General features: G+C 41.0%; 1 protein-coding gene across 1 annotated transcript in view; it reads left to right on the top strand.

Moving 5' to 3' along the window:
* Positions 1 to 22,027, top strand: part of ZNF521 (zinc finger protein 521) — a 229,419-nt gene that overhangs the window by 205,972 nt on the left and 1,420 nt on the right. The window lies entirely within an intron of this gene.

Below are 22,027 nucleotides of genomic sequence, written 5' to 3' on the forward strand. Positions count from 1 at the left end.
TTCATCATCCATAATACTGAACTTTTAATTAATAAGGAAGCAAAAAAACTTATCAATAACTTAATATTGAATTTTCATTAAATTATGATAAAGTAATTTGTGCCTATTAAAACTTCCCTTTCTTGTCCTCATGCTATTTCCAGTGTCTGTTTCTTTTGCCTTAGTCTTTGTGCTTAGGCTTAGGTGTTTGTGCTTCCCTTGTCCCTGACGAGGAGTAGCCATTCCTTTCCTAATCCCAGTCCTAGCGTGACTTCCATAGTCAACACAACGTATCGTGGTGTTTGTGGGGAGGAATGAGACACTCTTGTGGGGTGTTACCCAGAGTGAATCAATTAATTTTAGATTTTTTTTAGATGTTGCTGGGTCAGAGAGGTACCAATGTCTGGTAGAGTTGCTGAATAATTGTACAGGTTTTATCAGGGTTTTATCAGTGACAATAGTTAGTTCTGCATATGATACTAGTCAAGATTACATGGCCTTTCAGGGCCATTTTGCCCAGTACAAAAATTATATCTCTTTTTAGTGAATTAGAGCATTTACTTAACATTTTGTGACTAATAATTAGTTGCCCCTGGGGTAGTTAAGTGTCCCCGCCTTACAGACATGAAAACTAGGGCAAGAAATAATTGGATCAGCAGTTGCTTCCCATCCCGTTCAAAAGGGACCTGGCCTCAGTGATTCACGCCCTTGCTGCCTCCCGTCTGGACTCCCATCAGTACAGACTGGGCTTGAAGCCATCAGTCTGTAGGATGTTCCAGCTAATACAGAGAGCTGCAACACTGTTCCTCAGTAGCAAAGCAGACCAGGAGCATATTCAACCTGCTCTCTTGCTGTCTACACTGCCTTCCTACATGTTTGTCCAGCTATGCTCTAAGACTCAGTCCTTAATATTCTTGGTGGAGTGGGTCCAGCACATGTCAGAGATCACCTGAAAAGTTCTTCCCATTTGGTGACAACGCGGTAGTTGACAGCCCTGCTTTGTGAGTGTTTTTATTAAAGAGCTGAAGTTTGTTAGCACAGGAGCTAGAACTTTCTCACAGGCTGGCCTGGGAGCGTGGAACACACTTCCACAGCAGTTAAGTATTACCATGAATGTACTCAACTTATGCTTCTAAGAGTAGGGTGCACCTAGAGGTGCCAAAGGCTCCCTTCTCTCGTATAAACATGTACCTGCATGTAGATTTCTAAACCTTCCCCAAAACCCCAACCCACAACAACAGAGCTCTTCCAAAATGAAATACACAGTTCCTTCCCCAGGGAAAGGATGAAAGAAAGAATGAAGCACTCATAGCAGATGTTGCTCATGTCGCTTGAAACAGCAGGAGAACATTCTCAGCTGCCGGTGCAAGCAGCTGAAGCAGAGCAGGGCAGAGGCAGCATAGAAGAGTCTCTAGAAGATTTATGTAGCTTTATGTGTGTCCTTCTCTGGATGTCCAGTTTTAACATTTTCATGTTCCAAGGTTAGCACTGTTGAAACTAATCTTCCAGTTTCTTCCTCATTTCTTTAAGGGTTAAACTTTCCAAAAATCTCTGCATTGTAAAATGCTCCCAAAGATCTCAACATTTTAAAACGGCCTTTAAAATACCCTTGACCTGAGCCAGAGCAGAACTAAGCAAGCTCTAGGCTATTTCAAGAACTAAAAGACTTGACTGAGACCTTTAGTGGAGACAGTAGCAGAGCTGGGATTCAAACTCTGTATTCTCTCATTTGGGGGTCAGCTAGAGAAAACTGCTAATTAACCCGGGCTGGGGTTGTCTCCTTGTGGCAGAGGCCTTCTGGGGCCAGCTGGGAAAGAGATTGGTGTGGGAATAGCATCAGCCATAGCAGCAGTGGCACCGCTACCTCTGTATAGGATTGTTTTGCCAAGGCCCCCACAGTAGTTGAGTCTGTGTATCATGTAGGTCCCAACGGCAAGCCTTCCATGACAGCAGGGGAGACTATGAATAATTTATACTCTTTACACAAAAACAGGGACAAAACTTTCAAACCTGCAGGTGAAGTTAGATTTTCAAGGATGTTTTCTTCACAAAGAAAAGGCCTCAAAACATTTTTTTAAGTGAAATTGGAGATTAGCTCTGGCATTTCTAGGTCCCCAAACTCTTAGGGTGAGGAGTGGAACATAGATGCCGGCTTACTAGGCCCCAAAGGCCAGGAGCCAGCAGGGAATAACTTTGTCAGCTCTTCTTAAAAAGAAGCCTACCTGAAATCCAATTAACAATCAAAGCTTTAGGCCAACATTTTCAAACTCAATGGCCTATTTCTGAGAGGGTGCTGAGCACCTCCAGCTGCAGTTAAGGCCAGTGCAAGATGCTGGTGCTGAGTACATCAGGAAATAGGTCATAAATACCTGAAGTTACGAACCTTGATAAAAGCATAGGTGCTGAGCAGCCATAGCCTCGTTTAGGGTTTCAGCAAAACACTTTTGATGCCTAAATACAGGCGCCACATTCAGTAATGCTGGCCTTAGTCCTTAGCAGGCAATCGGGTTGCTTTTGTCAGAGCAAATGCCTAGGAGTCAGGAGAGCTGGATTCAGTTCCGAGGTCTGGTACTAACTTGCTCCACTTAACCATGCATGCTCTCCATCTCGTGAGTGAGGATGATGATAATAATATGTGTGCCAGAGATACTAAGACTGTAATTAATGCTTATGTTTTGAGGGAACTAGATAGAGCTGCATGCATTGCAAGTATTATTAGTTCAAGTGCTTTTTTTCCTGAACCCTTACTGTGCTTTCTGTTTCAGATATATGGATATTAGTGTGCACCAGTACGTGCATTGAGTATTTTTCCATGTCTTCCAAGATCTAAAAAATTCAGGCTTGTGTTCCTGAGACTTGAGACTTCGTTCCCTAGAAGGGAGAATTATTTTCTTTGCAAATTTTCTCAAAAAGGCAATCAAGAGAAGCATGGTGGAGGCACTCATGCACTAGCTCTTTAAGGACATACCTTCAAAGTGTTTCCCCTACAAGTCTTTTGCTTCAATGTCAAACAAAGTTTAAATACCAAAAAAAACCCCAAACAACTTTGAACTCCCTTCCAGTGCTCCTTCCCTCCTGGGGATTGGGGGGTGTTACGGCCATATTAGGTTTTCATGCGGTAATTCTTTTCTAAATAAGGAATTTCCAGGTTTGAAGCTTGTGAGTTCACCCACCTTTGATTGGCCTATTCAAATGTAAACACTCCCTGTGGGTACTTCGTTAGCTCATGAATATTTATAGCACCTTGCAAGGCCCACCAAGCCCAAAGTGCCAGAGTTTTTCAGGGACCATTTTGATTTCACTAAATAGTGCTTGACAAAGATGGGCTGAGTATTAACGGTTCTTACTTGTCTCCATATACTCCATATATTTGTAACTCTACATGCAACAGTCAGCCTGTGAAACTTTCTGCGCTTTTTCCTGTAAGTAAGCAGGAAACAATGTGTTCACAACATCTCTTATACATTCCCTGAGAGAACGTTCCTTAAATTTCTGGAGCAACTGAATCACTATTATGGGTTTGTTTTTTCAGATGCTTGAGTGATATTATTGATGAAATTACAGAATTAATTGACAACGACAGTGTAGCAGTTAAGTCATGAATATTGCCTTTATATAAACCATTTTAATTTTGAAAAGAAGTTCAGACTTAAGGAACAGTAACATGACAAAGGATTGGAAGATAAATATACTGTCCAAAATAAGTACTGAGCTACACCCACAAAGAACCCGTACAAAAATAAGCAAAAATGTATATTGCTTCTCTTTCAAGGGGGATAGAGTCATACCCAAATGTGTATATGCTTGAATCTATGTCCCTATTTTGCCTACTCCTTCCTGTTTATGCTCTTGTATGCTTGAATTCTTTTTGTAAAATATAGGTCTCTATTTTCGAAAAAATCAGTAGCAACAAAAAAGGTTAACCCATACTTTGGATGTGTTCTCCTTATTGCCTTGTATAGTCAACATTAAATAGATTCTGCAGAATCAGGTAAGATAGTACAGTTCTAATCCGTGTGACTGCAATGACTGTGTCATGCAAATCTGTTAAGTGAAGTTTGTTGTCTCCAGTCTGAAAGCAGCATGAAACCACGGCAATCAGAAGAAAAGCTCCACTGTTCCTTTATCTTTTTAAGTGTTGACTCTGAAACATATCAGGGACGTTACATGTCAACATTAACATCATGATTTCTGATTGTTTTAACAAATGGAGCAGGGAGGTGTGCGAGATTTCAGCCTAAAGAAGCAAATCAGCAGTTGCTGCAGAAAGGGAAACGCACAGAAAGGCAGAAGAAGGAAACGAAAGGCAAAGGAGTAGAAGAGAAGTAGGAAGGAGATTATGGGGCAAAGAAAGAAACAAGATAGAAATAATAGGGCTTGGGAAGGCAGACATTTTTCTGCTGAGTGATGCTGATAATAATGATAAGGCACTTGTAAAAATAAATCATGATAATAATAAGGGGAAGTTCAGTTATTACATAAAGGCCAATTTCTAACCTCAGTCCTTGTAGAAACCTCTGTGAACATCAGGGAGTCCTGTTGTAGATTGAGGGCAGGGAAAGCAGTAAATGTATTCCCTGACCCACAAATAATCATTAGAAATGGAATTCTGCCCTTTGCAGAAAATGAGGTTTTATCATCTGTGCCCTGAACGTTTCAGCCTACACCTTGCCATTAGTCAGATCAGTTGGCTCATACACCTGGAGTAAACAGAAGAAATAAGCACTCTGTTTGCATTTGAATAATTTCCCTGGTAGATCAGTTCAGTTCTCTTAATTGTCCATCCATTAATTTCTTGCTAATGTAGTTGATATCGATGACTGATTTTCTGTGCTAAACAGGAAGCACCACTTCTTCATTCTAGGACGCATTCCTTCCTGCAACTGCCCTGCTGTTAGCTACCAGTAGCTGCCGTTATATTATCTTTCATCTGGCCCAGAGCTGACAACAGATGGCCATCTCCGGGACTGCCATCAGTGTGACTTTATGAAGCATCCAGCTATGGTGTACTGAGGAGCTTCATGGCCAGTTCTGCAAATCTGCCTCCCTTCCCCCCACACCACTGCTGGCCCCCCTCACTCCATCCCCATGAATAAGCTCTTCATTCCTGGCTCCACTCTTCACTGGTCCTGCAGTTTCCCAACAAGTGATGGCACAACACTATCACTGAAAGTTTGCCGCTCAAGATATGCCCCCTCTTCCCTCCACAGCACTGGCAGAAGGTTGCCGTGGCTCCTGTATACCCCAGCATCCTCACCCCTCCATGGTTTCAGTGTCCCAAAGCATAGGTAGAGGGGCTCAGTAGCAGCAAACCTGGCAGCTTTTAAGATCTGTAGTCTGAACCCTACCTTCTTCCATCACAGAGTTTAGCTCAGTAGCCCTGCATCTCCTCAAACTCCGGGGATTTGGAGAGAGGGGGGGATGTTTGTTCTTTGGTTTTTTTTAATGTTCCACAAGACATGCTGCCAAACCAAGATTGAGTATATTAAGTGTGAAGGAAGCTAAAATATCGATTAGAGACCCAAAGTGGAGAAAAGTATAAAATTCACAAGCATCCTGATTCCATTGACACGTTAGATCATTTGGAAAAGCTGTTTCAACTGGGTGGCTGCTGTGCATTTTGGAGAAAAATGTATTGTTTGCTCTTGACAGAGTTTTCTAAAGCAAGGTACCTCCAGAGCTGAACCTGTATTTTAAGCGAAATTCACATTTGTATCCTTTATTGTGATATTTGCAGCAAGTCTACAGCTAGTAACAGTCTCTGCCCTCAAGCTATAACGGAGTAAGGCTCCATTGTTTGAGAGAGAGCAGCGTTCTGTGTGAAAGGCTGAGATGTGGTAGGCAAGATGAATAGTGCTTAAAAGCAGTGCTTGCGGTGCTGTCATTTAGAACAGGAACACTGAGGATTTAAACGAAAGTGAAAGGTATGGTAAATGAATCCTTTAAAATTGGTCAAATTTTCAGCTGCCTAAAATAACAAGTTTTCTCCATTGATAGGTTCATTGAGTAGGAGGAAAGTTGGGAGGGGATGAATTCCCCTAGGGAGGAGGTGCAGATAGTTTGTGAAAACAAGGTGTGGTCAGTGATTCATAAAGAGACACATCCAGGAAACTCCAGTAAACAGCAATCTTGGCTCAAAAGTGATGACTTTCCTTCTTTTTCTTTTTTTTTTTCTTTTTTTTTTTTTTTTTTTTAAAAGCATCATTAGATTACTCCATTCCAAACATTAGTCAAAAAAACTCAGATGCAGATGGCTACACAACTGGAGCTGTCCATTACAAAACCCCAACCAGGAGGAACAGCTTTTAGGTTTAGCTTTTCTACCTGTTATTTGGGCCAGGTTCACCATGCTTTGATCAAACTGAGGCTGCGATATGATTTTGAGTGGGAAAAGTGTTTTTTTGCAGGCTCTCATGATTATTTTTTTAGTTGAGCTTCCTTTGTGTTCAAAGCTGAAATTGAGTGTCCTCCACCCTGTTAACAAGGGAGGAGAGAGAGATGATTCAGTTCTTGTGAACCAATACTGCTGAGTTACACGCATTTCTACATGCAGCTTTAGTTGTTTATCTATCTGTATTGTTATAGTCTCATTTTGCAGCAGAATCGCTAGACACAGGCACTGATCATGGGTGTGTAAATCTGCTTGGGGATACTCTGTGTCAGTGAATACTCTGCTTCCCGCAATACTTTGTGTGTATAGATGTGTGCTATGTAATATAAAGAACCTGTGATATTGTTAAATATTAGTGGTGCATTTTGCTTTGCTTTGCGTTTGTAAAGGTGAAAGGTGGTTGTGCAGGAAAATGGAACAGTATATTTGCTGTGAGACAGGCACTAGGAACTCACTCCCATGCTCAGTTATAATTCATGACTGTACTGGTGGGAAGCCCTTTTCCCTCTGTGGAGTTAATGCATCTCTACTGTAGCCTGCTGAGAGCACCCTGTGTCCCCTCCCACCATCTGTGCATTCACTTGCGTGCTTTCTCTCTCTCTCCTTACTGTGAGATCTCTTGGTGTTAAAACTGTCAGACTACTACTGCCTGGTAAAGGTGGCTTTATGATGTATATTAATGTTGAATTGTCATTTAAAGGGTGAGGAGGTAGGAAAGGGATATGTTACCATTTGTTTTAAGCTCTCGTTAGAAAATGCTGACGAGCAAATAGACAGAAAGGTAGATTTGTTACTTCATACAGCAAACAGCTTTGAACAGTGTACGGAAATTGCCACAATGTAGGGTAAGAGCTATTAATGGCAAATGCATCTTTGTTCCCAATCTGGGCATATTTTGCTGTTTCTTGGTACAGTGGATCTCTGTTTCTCCATGTCAAGATGTGAACTGACGGCATTGTAAATTGAATAATATTTATTTACCTATCAGCTGGCTTAGCTGACAACTGTTTTGTTTTCTACAAGTTGATCTCCTCTTTTAGCTGAAAAGCTCTCTTGCAGGCTGCAAGTTAATTGCTTCTATGCTACCTGAGACTTGAAATTAATGTGACCAAGTGCTATAAGCTAGCACAATCTTACTTACATAGGTAGTGTACGAAGATTTTTTATTATTATTATTGCTCTAAGGCACTGTCAGAAGACCGGTGAGACTGTCTAGCTTTGAAAGAACAGAACTCAGTTCACAGAGGTTTGAGATGATGCTTTATCAACCTGGCACCTTACTGCTATATTAGACTCAGAATATGGTTAAAAGACCGTGTACTTGACTGTCACAGCAATATTAATTTGCAGTGTTTCACTGAATGTAATCTTATGTAGTCTGTTGTTTGTATTGCTTTAAAACTTAAAATCAAATCCAGACCTGGAATACCAGTGTATGAACTTAACAGATGTGCTGCCATAAGGGACCTGCTAGGTTATAAACTGCAGAAATGATCTTTTTCTCTTTCAGATTCCTAGCTTATTCCAGGGAGATTTAGGAACCACAAAAGTAAGGTGGAAGGTCACGCATTAGGACAGTAGCACCCACCCAGCACTTGACGTTGGGTGTAATTGTCAGGAAATCCACCTCTAATCGTTTTGTTATTCAGTCATAGCATCCTGCCGAAGCTCCCGAGCAAAAGTAGGGCAAGAATGACTTCAGTAGCTCTGTGTCCAGGTTTTCTTCGGTGAAAGATCACTTTGAGATGACACAGCTGAGTAGTCAGGCTGAAATCCTAGTTGGTATTTTATTAATTTTGCACCAAGATAAATCCTGAAATTCTGACAAACTCTATGACAGGTGAAATTCCTTCTTGCAGAATCTGCTCAGCAAGAGGCTGCTCATTTCGTTCTGTTCGGAGGCAGGCAACAGGAGGGCAGCTTTATAATCAGCCCTCAAAGGAGCCCCGGCCGCCCCAGAGCCTTGGACTGATTGAATAACTCCTGGGCCTCTTCCCCTAGGCCTCCATCAGCAGGGGTCCTGTGGAAAGCAATCTCCTGCAGACTGGCACTGAAGTGAGCTTTAAACTACTATTTTCTGCTCTCCAGAGGAGCCTGGAGTACTAAAAGATAGATGGACTGCAGATATTTTATGAGAAACTGTCAGAAGAAGAGCAGAGTAAATGTTTTTTTTCCTCCTTCTTTGAGTCACACGCTGCATCACTGTAGAATTTTTCCCAGAATCTTTTACAGCGAAAGTTTGAAATTAATTGGTTGCTAACCTTAATTTTCCCCCCTCCCTCGTCTTTCTCTTTCTTTTTTTCCCTTCCTTCTTCTTCTTCTTTTCCTTCCCCCCCCCCCTTAAATATTCACTCGGAGGCCCTTTGCTTAACCACAGTTGCAGAAAATCAGTACCATTTGCACTGAAATATTTATAATGACAGAATGAAAAATTGGATTCATTTTCTGGCCTGTAGCCGAACAGTCTGCAACTTTGCGCAGCATTGTTTAGCATCTCTCATTCCTTCCTTTCATTGGGGTCGTTTTCAGACACGCATGCACGCGCAGCCCATGCTTCAGAGGAATGCTTAGCAAAACACAGAGCCGTTTTTAATCTCAGCCTTGAGAAAACAACTTGTCTCTAACCTTGCCACCATTTGTGGGGGGAAGCAAAGGGGGGGGGGGGGTCCCCAGGAAGCGTGTAGAATCCCTCTTACAGGAGAGATTATAGAGGATGACATGCAGTAATCTGTCCTCTACAGCAAAGCAGCGTACGGCTGGAATTCAGCAAGTTGCTTTGGTGTGTTGCAGGGGAGACAGGGTGGACTTGGCACCAGGCTGGAGAGCAGGATCTCTCCAGTAATCCCTGTTCTGCCACCAATTCCCTCGGTGGCCTTGGGAAACTCATTTGCCTACGAAGGGAGAGGTTGTCAAAGCTCCCTTTTGTGTGTGAACACAGACTGTGCCTGTAAAAATGCCCTGTGCTTCTTTGCACCTCCAGAAAACAGAGGATGCTGGAACTGTACATATTTACTTCCCTCGGAGCAATGGTGTGAAGGTGAAGTGGTTGATGTTTGCAAAGTGCTTTGAAAATGAAAGCGCAGATCCTCGGGCTCCAATTTGCATCCCCTGCCACTATAAAAGGTACCTTAGTCAGACAGCCAAGGATTCCCTTAGTACGCAGCAATTCCTGTTTATTTTGCTAGATGGTTCTGTATCACTCCCTTTTGGTCCTCACAGGCGTGTCTCAGACTCCGATGAATTCCAGGGATTTTTAATTGATATAAAAATCCCAGGGGGGGCTATTACGAGCTGGTATAAGTTCGGGCAGCCTTATGAATGCTCTAACGTGCACTGAGGACTATGGTGGCCTAAGATTTGAGTGTTTAGGCCACATGGATTTACAAAAATATACAGTGGTTGTATAGGAATTAGTCTGAAAATGTATACAATTTAGCCGAGAATGATAAGTCTCTGCAGATGTCGGACTGTTGTGCAGAAATTAATAGAGAAATATATCTGTGAAAAGTGGTGATTTCAAAACCCCTTGGAAATTATTCTCTGGTGAGTTCTGTAGACTGTCTTGACAACTGTGTTAGTTTCTGGAAAAGCCCTGTGGCCAAAATGTTAATCCCTGATGCCTAAAAAGAGGCACCTTGAGACCATTCTGGGTCCCCTAAGGAAGAGGGTTGGGTGCAGGGGTCAGATTCTGCAAGGTGCTGAGAATCTCCTGAAAATGTAGGTCCCGGAAATTGCCTACCAAGGTTCAAAAATGTCATCTTCCCGACTTCACCCATATCGAATTTACAACATAGCTCTATTGCTGATAGCAGGTATCTGTGTATAGTACTAAATTCTGATCTCTATTCCACATCACTCATCTGAGCACAAATTTTTTATTTGGTTTCTTCTGTTAGAGCCTCAAAATGCTGGCTCCCTCTCAGTGGTCTAGGAGCACAGCCCAAGCAGGTGTGCCTTTAAGCAGTAGGAAGGGATGGACATCTGCTGTAAGCATCAGTACAGCTCGGTTAACACCGCACAGCGTTCTGTGGTTTGTGAACAATGCATACTTTTTAGCATTCAAAAGTTTCTTACCAACTTGCAGATTTGCCTTTTTACCGTGTTCCCCAAGACAGTTTGACAGGTCAGCCTGAAGTGATGAGCGTTCTGACACAAACTGCATTGTGTCTTAGAAATTTTGCCTGCAGTTGTTTTACTGTAGTATTGCTTTGATTTGAAAAGAAACTTTCTACAAAGTGGTGTGTTTTAGGATATAACAGAAAAAAAATTCCGGTATTGTGCTGCACGTATTACAGAGATTTTCTGCTTAGCCCTTATTGCTTTCTGGTTTTCTTTTTTTTCTTCATGTATGTAAATGGAGAACAGTATAATTTTTGTAATTCTTAACAGTTACTGAGAAGCAAAAATAATAGAGATGAGAAAGAATGTGAACTTTAATTGCAAATATTAAATATGTTTTTAAACTGACATTTTGAAAGCCCATTGCCCTGACAATTTAATGACATTTTAAAGGAAAGCCATATCCCCAGAGTAGGCTCTTTCAAATCCAGAAATATTTCTTTGGTTGAGCTGACCAGAACACAAATATACAGGTGTGTAAAATGCGTTAAAATGCTGAAAAGATTTGCAGGGACAATAGACTATAGACCACAGTGAAGTGACAGTACAGATCTTGCTGATGCTAATGGTATGGTACAAAACTGTTACTGAACATCAGGGACCGTAAGTAGCCCCCAAACAAATGTTTTATCTCATTGTCGAAGACAGTACCTTTCTGGAAAAGCTGCTTTCTCTGTGGGCCTGAACCGTTGTGTTGGTTTTGTTTTTCTGTTTGGAGTGCCAGTCTGTTTACTAAAGTTACTAGTTTATAAATTTTGCCAAGGTAAAGTAACTGTGAGAGCTTTAAATTAAAATAAGTGCCACTTCTGTATGGCAGGTTCCTTTGAGGACTGATTAGAAAGCAGGCCTCCTGTTGCCTGCCCCTTTATGCATGGCACTATTGCTGTGGGTACTTGTTTATAGCTTACCTTTGAATTTATGTAAGTGTGCACTGTGGCATGATGAATCGCCCTCCAATAGCAAAGATTCTGCTTTTTTTCTGAGATCAAGCTAATACTTCACTTTAAAGAGTTTTTTTAATTAGGTAGGTTTTATTGTAACGAATTAAAATTAACTTGGGGTAGCAAATTATAGAAGACTGTGAGTGTTACAGATTAGCCTCACCCTAGCTACAGCCCATCTTTTTGTAAAGGAATTAGTATTTCAGTCACCTTGGAACTAAACATAGACAGCAAATGAGTGCAAGTGTTGTCGCCAGTTATTTTCCTCCTAAACCTGATTCTTTTCGCTCAATCAGAAGATTGCCACATTAAAAACCAGTCCTAACGGGCAACAAGGGGTGAAAGCGGCAGCTGCACGAGGCTGGATCCCCTTAGCAGGAGATAGCCTAGGAGACGGGAGTACCATGGCATCACAAGCCCAACCCAGAAGTGCAGGGTCAAGGCTGGATCTAATGACATGTCTGACTTGCAACGTGTCACTGGCCAGCTGTGTGACAGGAATCAGAATGACCAACCTCAAAGAATGACATTTGGTAGGAGGATACTTCTTCCCTCACGGGGAGGAAAGAAAAAGGCATAAAAGGATGCTTCTTTGTGTAGTATTTCTTGTTTGGGAAGGGGGCAAGTATTAAAATGTAGGAGTTGGACTGTCTTACCCCTTTTACAGGTTCTGAAAACAGGAGAAAGTGAGAGTAAAATTCCTCCCATTTAGCTGTGGTCATATCTCACACTTCTTTTGCACAAATGCAAATGACAACAAAACAGAAGACAATAGAGAATCCAGACTTCTGCATTTTACAATCAACAACCACAATGACAAACATAAAATTTTATTGTCCTGGTACCACATGTCGGTAAACGCTCAAGATTTATTGATTTACATTGTGTGTCCTTACAAAATTTAGAGAAGTAGTGACTTTGTTATAAAGGGCAAAATAATATTCTGGTCTCTCTAAAAGTCTCCTTTACAACATGGAGTTTCTTGGACTGAAAAGGTGGGAACCCAAATGGTGTTGCTCTAAGAACACAATGTTTCAACATAGGGTTCTTAACTGTCTGACTAGCTACCAACTATGAAGGGATAAAAACTGTCCTTATTTTCTTTTCCAACATGTAGATTTGCAATTCACACACACTCCAAGCCTGCCACATAAGCACTGTCCCAGTTCCCACTATTCCTTGTTTAAAGCGCTGTAGGAGTAAGGACTATAAGATGTCCAAGATGCACAGTAACCAGTTGTGAAGGAAGTCAGAGAGCGAAAGCGGTGGGGGCCTCTGCTTATCAGCTCGGAAATCTTTGGCCGTTACCATCAAATCTGCTCAATCTGGCTTTCCTTGCAAACTGTCTTGAAGGAAAAAGATGCACCAATGTGCAACAGATTTGGGGGCATTTAGAAGAGGAGGAGAGCTAGCAGACCTCCATAGTTTTTCCTTTTCTTTCCTACACATTTTAAAATTGACATACCATGAACAAGGGGACATATTTTCACTTGTGTTCCTGATTTCGGGATCCGAAATATGCATCAGTCCACTTATACATTGTCTTAACTGGGTGTGTGTATGCTTATTAGCTGGATAACTACCAGATATGATTTCCATGTACAAAAGCCAGGTTTGGTGATTTTAAAACTGGGCTGGGTCAGGATTTGCTTTTAGCTGAGCAAAAATGGTGTTAGTCGCTTTGAGTTAATCTCAGGCTGATCCATAACCTCCAGTGTGCTGAGTGCTGTTGTACAAGGCCCCATGCACTGCTGCCAATGTGTGGGGAATCCAGATTCCAGGCTGTCCCTCTGTCACCTGATAAGCACAATGCCTAGCATTATGTCACAAGGTAGGGGGGTGAACTCGGCGATCGATACAAGTGTGGGATGCGTCTTTCTATAATAAGAGTGCAGACAAGTTACAGCACTTTTCTTTCAGACTGTATCAAGAAACTTGTAATTTCACTTGTAATTTTGTTCAAAGGAATTCTTGTACATGCATCTGTGGAAAACTGGAAAGGATCATTGTTTTAAAGGTTGCCCTTTGCATATAAATCACAGCCCTGTGTGCCTCCCCATTTTAATTGGGTGACCTTTTGAATCCTATGGACAGGAGCTTAAATTCTGGACCTGCCGGTTGGTTTAAGATTTGAAATCAATTCATGATCTGGCAGTTACTCTGCTTTAAATCAGAGAGGCCAGAATGGAAATTTGAGAAGAAGAAGTTCCACTTGAAAGGTTTCTTCTCACAACTCATAGAAAACTTCATTGCAGACCAAATAGATGTGTGTAAAATCCAGATTCATTTGTCAGTTTAATCCCTGAAAAGACCTATCAGGATTCAGCGAGTATGAGAGAAACAGGAGCAAGAAACGTGTAATGTCTCCAACAGGACATTTCTGTGCAATTATCAATTTAAGCTTCCATTATTTGTCACTAATTACTGCACTGAGCTGTTAAATATTTAGTAGTAGTTTGTTTAACTGGGTTTGACCTATAAAGGAATCTGTACATAGCGTAGCTCCAGTTCCAGGAGCCAGTTCCTCACTCCCAGCTAGGCAAATTTGTATTCACGTAAGATGAACACATATTGTCAGACAAGGGGTTTTGGTTTTGTTGTTTGGGTTTGTTACCTTTTTCCCTCCCCCACACATTTATTTGTCTTTAAGGTATCTAAAATTAGAGCACGAAGTAGGAGTGCTGCTTGTGGATGTAAAATGGGAGGGAGGTCAAACTTAAACTTGTTTACAGATGTTGTAGTTTAGAAAGCACCAGCATGATAAATTAAACATAACAAAGAAAAAAAATTAAAGCAGAGCAACAACTAGCCCATGAACACATGTGTCTGTAAAACACTGACTTAATCCCCGAATATCTTATTAGGCAGTATTGCTTATCAAAGCTTTTTGTCCCCTGTTACTCTGTTGTACAATAGCTGCAGATAAATCTGGATTTGTTCAGCTTTGGGTTCTGCTTGCTCTTTGCCGGGCTGTGTCTGACAAGGTGAAGAGACTTCTGGCTGTGGCCTCTGCAGAGGGTGTGCAAGAATCAATCAGTACATGAGCAATATTCACTTTGTTTTAAACCCTACAGGCCTGGCTCTCTTCTTACTTGTCCCTATCTTGAAACTCCCTTGATTTCAGAGGAGTTTCTCTTAATTTATACCAGGGTAATCATAACCATATTCTAAAGTAATAAGACTTTTGATATATTTCTCGGAAGTGCCTCCTTTTGCCTTTTTTCTTTAAGCTTTTATTCCCACTTAATGAACAATTTTCTTACTGGGGAAGGATGCTTGTGTATTAATTTCAAACATTTGCAGTATCACAAAAGCCTTGTTTTTCTGAAAACAAGACTTAGGCCTGGATCCTGATTAGCCGTACAGCCCCTTTGCAGCATAAAAGAACAGCAAGGTTTCCCAGTTTCAATGAATTGCTGTGAACACGTCCTAACGATTGCCCCCTCTGCCTCATTTATGGGGGTAATACATGCACCTTGCCCGTGCAGCCAGGCACACCTTGCCTGAAATGCAAGGGGTGGTTGTAAATTCCACTGCATTTCCATAAACACCAAACAGGGTAAGGGATGCTTATGGAAGGCTATTGCCTGGCACCATAGGTTAAAGCAGCCTTGGAGCTACTCTGTCAGAGGCTTAACCAGGAGCCCCCTGCCAATGCTCGTAACGAGGAAGGTGCAAGGATGGTGAACAATCACCTGTGTTTGTGTCTGTTCTCTTCTGGTGACAATGATGAAGGTCTCATTTGCTGTGCCTAGAAATATATGTCATTCTTTTCCATACAACAAATCTGTGATATATGTACTCGCATATAATAATGAATCCAAAAGGAATCATTGACATTTTACTAGTGACTTACTGGAAGTCTCTGAAGAAAAATAGATATCAGGGGTTTTGTTTTGGTTTTGGTTTTAATTTTCAGTTTGCATCCCTGAGAACATGCTATCCAATTTGAGATTTTTTTATGGGTTGGTTTTCTCTGGCCCAGCTGGAAATGCTTGAGTAAAAGAACCAGAACACTGAGAGTTTTACATAAATACGATAAAGAGTACAATCTGATTAGCAGTCATGCCATTTCAGAGACATTAATATAATAACAAATCACATAGCTTAGGTGAACTAATTTATATGAATAACTGCAATTCAGTGTAGACTTTCCTAAATTATCATTGTCAACAGTGGTCAGTCATGACCTAAAATGACCATTTAATTGGCCATCATGTCTGAGAACAGACCTGATTCTCAAAGGCTGGTAAACATCAACTCACCACACATAAGTGGTATTTATGGGAACACAGATGCTCTTGGGATTTGGCCCCTTCTTTGTTGTGGAAATAGCTCTGTTTTAGTTCAGATCAAATGCTTTTTTCCTTGGGAATCTCAAGTTTCAGAGATTGTATTTTGTTAGGTCTATGCTGGTGATCAAACTTGGCCTGAGTGAAACTCCATGCCTACTTTAGTGCATTTAAAAATTCACTGCAGTACTGGAGATGCTGGTGGCAGGGACACCTTGCCTGGAATTTTTTCTGTTTACTCCAGAACTCCAAAGTCTCCATTTGGCTTCCTGCTTTCCACCTATGAAAAACTATCAGACATCATCTCCTTTCCATCTCCCTCATTCACTCAGGATAAGTGTGACCATTGAAATCTGAATGTATGTTCATTTTTGTGTCAGAAGCATTGTAATTCCTGGTATGAAACACATCAGAAACATTTGTTAGTTCCACTATTTCAGATATAACAGTGTAAGTTAATTTCTTGTCATGTAAGGGGGGGACCTGGGAGGAAAATCATCATTAGTCACATCATCTTTTGATGAGCTTCAACTGAAGTTACTCTTTGTATTTCACCTACATGAAAAATAGGGAAATGTTTACAATCCGAGCGTTCATAGATGCTCTGTCAGTAGAATTTAGGATTATAGCATAGAATGGAGCTAGATATGTCCCTAACCTTCAGTTAATTCATTTGGTGGAGGTGGACCGTGGAAGTGGTTACCCTTACTGTGGGAACACAAATCCCACCTATACTACATTTTCACCTGTATAGCAACTGAGCCTGAGAAACCCATGTAACAGAATCTTCTTAACTGCTTGCAGCAGCAGTGGAGCCAGGGCCTTAATGTTTTGGGGCACTGAAAGTAAGTTTACTGCTTTCAGATGCTTTGAAATGGCCCAGATATTCTACTGAAACCAGCTCCTGACTATGCAGATTTGGTTTCATGTGTGATTTGGGGCTGGCTGAGCCTCTTCCTCTCCTGGGATGAACATCAGGAAAAAAAATCCTAACCCTGAGGTCTGTGAAGCTGTGAAATGGTCTCCCAAGAGGAGCATTGGAATCTCTAATTAAAATTGGACTGGGCAAAACACTTGAAATTACACTATAGGCAATAATCCAACACTGGCAAGATGGGTGGAGAAAATGCCCTAATGGGTCTTTTCTGTCTTTAAATTCTATGAATTCTTGTTCTTCTCTTTTATGATGCTATTTCACCTTCTTCTTTAATGGTGACACAGTGTCATCTAGAAAGTATTATAAGATTCTATTGTGAGCTGAGTAAGATGATGTTAAATGTCAAAAGAAAATGCAACAGTTTCTCTGCAGGTTCACAGTGATTATATGGAGATAAGAAAAAGAAACTGACTGTAAATGAGGGACATCAGTGCAGTGTTTCTCATCTGTAAGACAGTGGCAAATGCCTGCAATATACATGTTTATCATTTTGACATTACATTTCATATTCTCTGCCTATGAAGAATAACCACATTCCACCAAACCTACCACAGGTGTGGAAAAGTCATTTACTGTAACTGTGTACATCACTCAGATTGCTGGAGACATCTTCTATCCAAATGTTGCAAATATCCCCAAAGACCTGGACTAAATAATATCTTTTTACATCTTAATTTATAGTATGTATTTAATCTTAGTATCTCACAAATCTAAATATCTCATCAATTTAGTCTTGGGTCTAATCATATTACAGTTTACCAGGAAAGAACCCTGCCACAATATAATGAGGCTTTGACAGAAACTCTGTGCTGCAGTACTGAAGCAGCACAAGTTTGAAGAAAGGGTATAAAAATCAACATTTACCGAGATTTTTCTTATAGTTATTTCTGAATACGTTTCATTTACTTGTTTTTGGTGTTACCGCTTAATACCCTTCTTCCCTCCTCCCCCGCACTCCTTTCCACATGATGCAGTATTTCAGCAGTTTCCAATGCAGAGCTTTCTGCGTGAGAGGTCTTATGACAACCAGTTAAGTAACGAAGCATCAGACCAAAGTTCTGGAAACCATGTTGACACTGTGAAACTGCATTTTTGATTTGTCATTACCGCTGCACTTAAGGTTTTGCTCATCTTGCCTTTTCCACCAGCCTTTCTTTCTTCCCCTCCGCTTCTGGAAAATCCAACATCCTCTTGTTAGCTGCAGACAGTTTGAAAAGTATGGTACAGGGTAAGAAGTTGGAATAAAAAGAAGGGAAGAGAACCAGAAAATCTTGATTAGAAAGTATAATTTAATAGAACGTGTATTGAACCAAATGTATTGATTAATGTGGAAGATATAGTACTTATATTGATTCAAACTAGAGATTTAGTACTAAAAGCTGTAAGCCAAAAAGCTGTTGCAGATTGCTACAAAAGTCAGTTTAATGCTGTCCTTGAGAATGCCTTCACAAAGAAATTCTTCTAATGTTTGAGGAGTAGGTAGAATGCGGTATATGTCAGTTTGATCCCGGAGGGTTTTATTTTGTACTCTAATAGCTGTTACGAGCCTACATTATATCCAAGGAGTAATTTTCCTTAGGGGTGCCCAGCTCGCTTTGTGTCAATATTCTAGCATTTTAAGTCACGTACAGTATATGCTTCTGGGAACAGTGCAGGAGCCAGCCAGACTCATAATGGTCTGCATTCATTAATAAAGGCAGAAGCTTCTGTCCCTCCATTGCCCACTACAGGGATGCCTCCCTGGTCTTCAGGGACCCGTACAGACACATTTAAAGAAAGCTTTATTTTGAGTGGGCAGGAGATGAAATGCAGGACTTGCAGGCATTTCCTAAGTCAGCTATATGCCCAAGCACAGGGGTGACCTTAATGGGTCAGAGAAGAATGCAGGTCAAAAGACTTATTATCCAGCCTGTTGGAAACCAATTGCTTTTGTTAAAAAAAAACCGTAGTGCTTAAAGGTTGATAGTAATGTAGAGTTCTGTTTTACAACCTGGAACTGTATTGCAGCGCGATGGGGTGCAATTTTTTTAATGCAAAAAAATACAAGATGATCCGTAATGTAAACAGATAAAGGATTCTAGATAAGTGATAACATGTAGGGTACAATAATTACTTAATCAGTGATGATTGATTACTTATGTTTGTGTTCTTGAACTAAGGAAAAAATAACATGCTGCCGTGGTACTGTTACCATCTGTTGAAATAATGCGTCTACATTTCATCTTTATATTTCTTCATGCGCACCCTCTTTGCACTGTTTGTCAGGTACTACCGTATCTTGTTTCATCTAGTCATAAAAAACAGAAGTCCCATTTAAATTGAATGCAACCGCAGTTCACATTAAAGATTCTAATGGGGTAGTGAGTCTGTGGCTATCTGTGGATATTTTTTTCTTCATTAATTTTGATGCTGTGGGCAGGAACTTTTTGCTAGCTAGTACTTCTCATGTTCTATCTGAAACACAAAGACATATACCAAAAGCCAAAAAGTATTATTATCTCTTTTGTCCGGAGCATTTCTGCAAATAAACCTTTTTATATCTTTTTTGCAGAGGAGATTCTTCCACCCAGTATTACAGGGAAATCTGTGCATGTTTCTAACTCCTTAGCACTAACAACAGGGATATCTCAAAGCGTTTTCATCCAGAAAAGTGGTGGCATATAATTTTATAGCAGTTCACATAACAGTTGGGATTCTGGGGTCTGCTAACAAAAATAGTTATCTCTCGGAACAGAGCAAATACATTTTAAGAGTTTATTTTGCTTGTGAAGTATGTTGAATTCAGGTTTTCCGAGGTAGTATAGCTGCTTTCCAAATAATACTGAGACAGAGAAATTGGGGATGTAGGACAGTTTTCCTGGGTTGGTTTGTGTCTAGTGCAGTAACAAATGCCGTGGCACACAGACCTCCTGCTTCACCGTTCCTCCATTTTGTGCATGCAAAGCTTGCATTTGTGTTTGCAAACTAGTTTCTCCTCATGAAATCACAGCTCTTGGAAATGTTAACATAGCTATTGCTGAAGTCCAGGAAAGATTATCTTAAGAAAAAATATTTTTCCCTTTCCATGGGTAAGTAGGAAATTGAAATTTTTGCTTCGTAGGGAGACTACCTCATAATTAAACAGATGGGTTTATGTGCAATCAAATTTGGGGGAGGCAAAGAAGGGGAGCATGTAATATCTCTTGTACTTAGTTAAATGACTTCTCTTTGGCAAGGGGATGTACTGATTGCTCCAAACTCAGGCAAACTAGTTTGAAGTTTCCGGAGGAGGCGTTTCAAGCTTGTGTAGTGTGTCTTTAGTGAAGGGCAGCGTGCTCGCCGAGCCACACAGGGGATCTTGACTGTAATATCGTGCTCTCCCTGGGTGTACCGCACTCCCGTGTCCCTGCCGTGTCTCTGCCGGTGGGAGCTCCAAATTCTGCTTTCCCCGCCTGCCCGAACTCCCACTGCCGGGGAGGCGGAGAGCTCGCTGAACACAAGGCAAAGAGACTATCAGAGTTGAGATCTGCTGTGTAGATAATGGAGGAGAATTTTTGCCCTAAATTTTTAAACACAACACCCCTCATAAAAACAACAACAGTTCATAACTGGGATTAATGTTTGCAATTTTCAGTCACTTAGACATGGGGTCTCCAATAGATGGCTTTTGGTGGAGTGGAATATGGCTCTCTGTGGGATTACAGAATTTTCCTCCTTTTCTTATCTCTCTCCCCCCATCTTTTGCCTGCTTGTCTTGTCAATGTTGTGCTTCTGAAGTCCTTCCACTTTGTATTTTTTTGCCACTTAGCCAAATAGGTATTTCTCCCTACTCCCTCACATTTGAGGAGCCTTAATTACTTTGGGAACCGTATTTTGTTTTGACTGCTTACAGTAAGTATAGATGCCTTTCTAAGGCCTAAACTGCTCAAAGCATTTTCTAACATTCGTATCCTGCCCTGTCTTGTTTTTCTCCTTTTCTTCTATTATCTCTTCATTATCTCTAGAGAATCTATCTCATTTTGCACCAGGGCATGGGAGTCAGGGACACTGAGAGCAGGGGCAAGTCAGTCCTTATGCCGTGTTTTATTTTGTCTCCTTCATATTTGGGCCTTTTTATTTTTTAATGAAAAATGTCATTGCAGCCAGAGTTACAGCTACACTTCTAAACCACCTTTTGACTGCTTCATATGTAACTGTTCATCCAGCCCCAAACTGATTATGCATTTTTCACTTTGTGAAAAGAAATAAAAAGTGGGCATGACTGACATGCTTGCTCTCAGTAGATTAGAAACAAAAGACACACCCCCAAATATCTCTCCGCAATGTAACAACTGGTATATGACTTCACCTACTCAGAAGCAGAGAAAAAATCAGAATTCAGTCTACCACCCCATATTTAACTTGTCCTGTTGTTTCTAGGTACTGCAGGGTCTCCAATAAGCCTGTGGTGTTATGCTGTAAGTGCTGCAATAAATGGACACAACAGGATGACAAAAGGGCTGACTGTCAGGCTTAACTCTTAATTTCCTTGCTTTTGTGGTTTAAAGTCAGAGCCCGTTACCTGTGACCAGCCAGCATTTTAGTCTGCAGCTATTGTTACTGCTTTACAGCATTTTGAAATTATTTTATGGGAAGGATAAGAAGCTAGATGAAATCAAGTGGTAGAGTGTATTTTTTTAACACTCTCTGGCCTTGGATAGTCTGGAATGCCTGCCATCAGCATTAAATCAGTTTGTATTCACATCTGGAAATTGCATCTTTAAGTGTCACTGGGTCATTTTCCTTTAATCTTGAGAATGGCACTACATTAAAAATTCCTCAGTCTTACTGTAAGATCCTTTCCTTGCCAAATGTCCCATGAACGATTGTTTGTGTGCGTGCACAGTTTAGGGAGAGAGAAGGAGGAAGGGAGGGAGAACTATCAGGCTGGTCTGCAGTCACGCTGTATTTCACATTTGTTTCACCAAGTCTGTTTTCGTGTGCCTTTTCATGGGTGGCTCTGGAGGGTGTGGTTCAGTAGATGTTCGCTTCATTGAAAATGATGACTGTCTTTTGGGAACAGGTTCATCCTGAAGTGCGTTAGTCCAAAGGGGTTTTAAGACAGATTATTAACTTAATAAAACGGAGTGAAGGGACTGGACACGCTGGGAGCAAATTACGGGATGTGACACCCCTGCCCTCTGGGTCACTGGCCCAAATCTGGCCCAGATTACTAGGGGGAAAATTCATCACTAATCAGTGGCTGCCCTGTTGTCTGAGAAGTAGCATTCACAGACCATTTCCAGTTATCTGTGGATCCAGCGTACATTACAATGAAGATCTAACACATATTAGATTGGATCCTTGCTCTTAGCTCGATGCTTGTGAAGGATCTGAGCCACTGCAGGCA

This window comes from Pygoscelis adeliae, unplaced genomic scaffold, assembly GCF_000699105.1.
Source record: "Pygoscelis adeliae isolate BGI_AS28 unplaced genomic scaffold, ASM69910v1 Scaffold108, whole genome shotgun sequence".
Lineage (NCBI taxonomy): Eukaryota > Metazoa > Chordata > Aves > Sphenisciformes > Spheniscidae > Pygoscelis > Pygoscelis adeliae.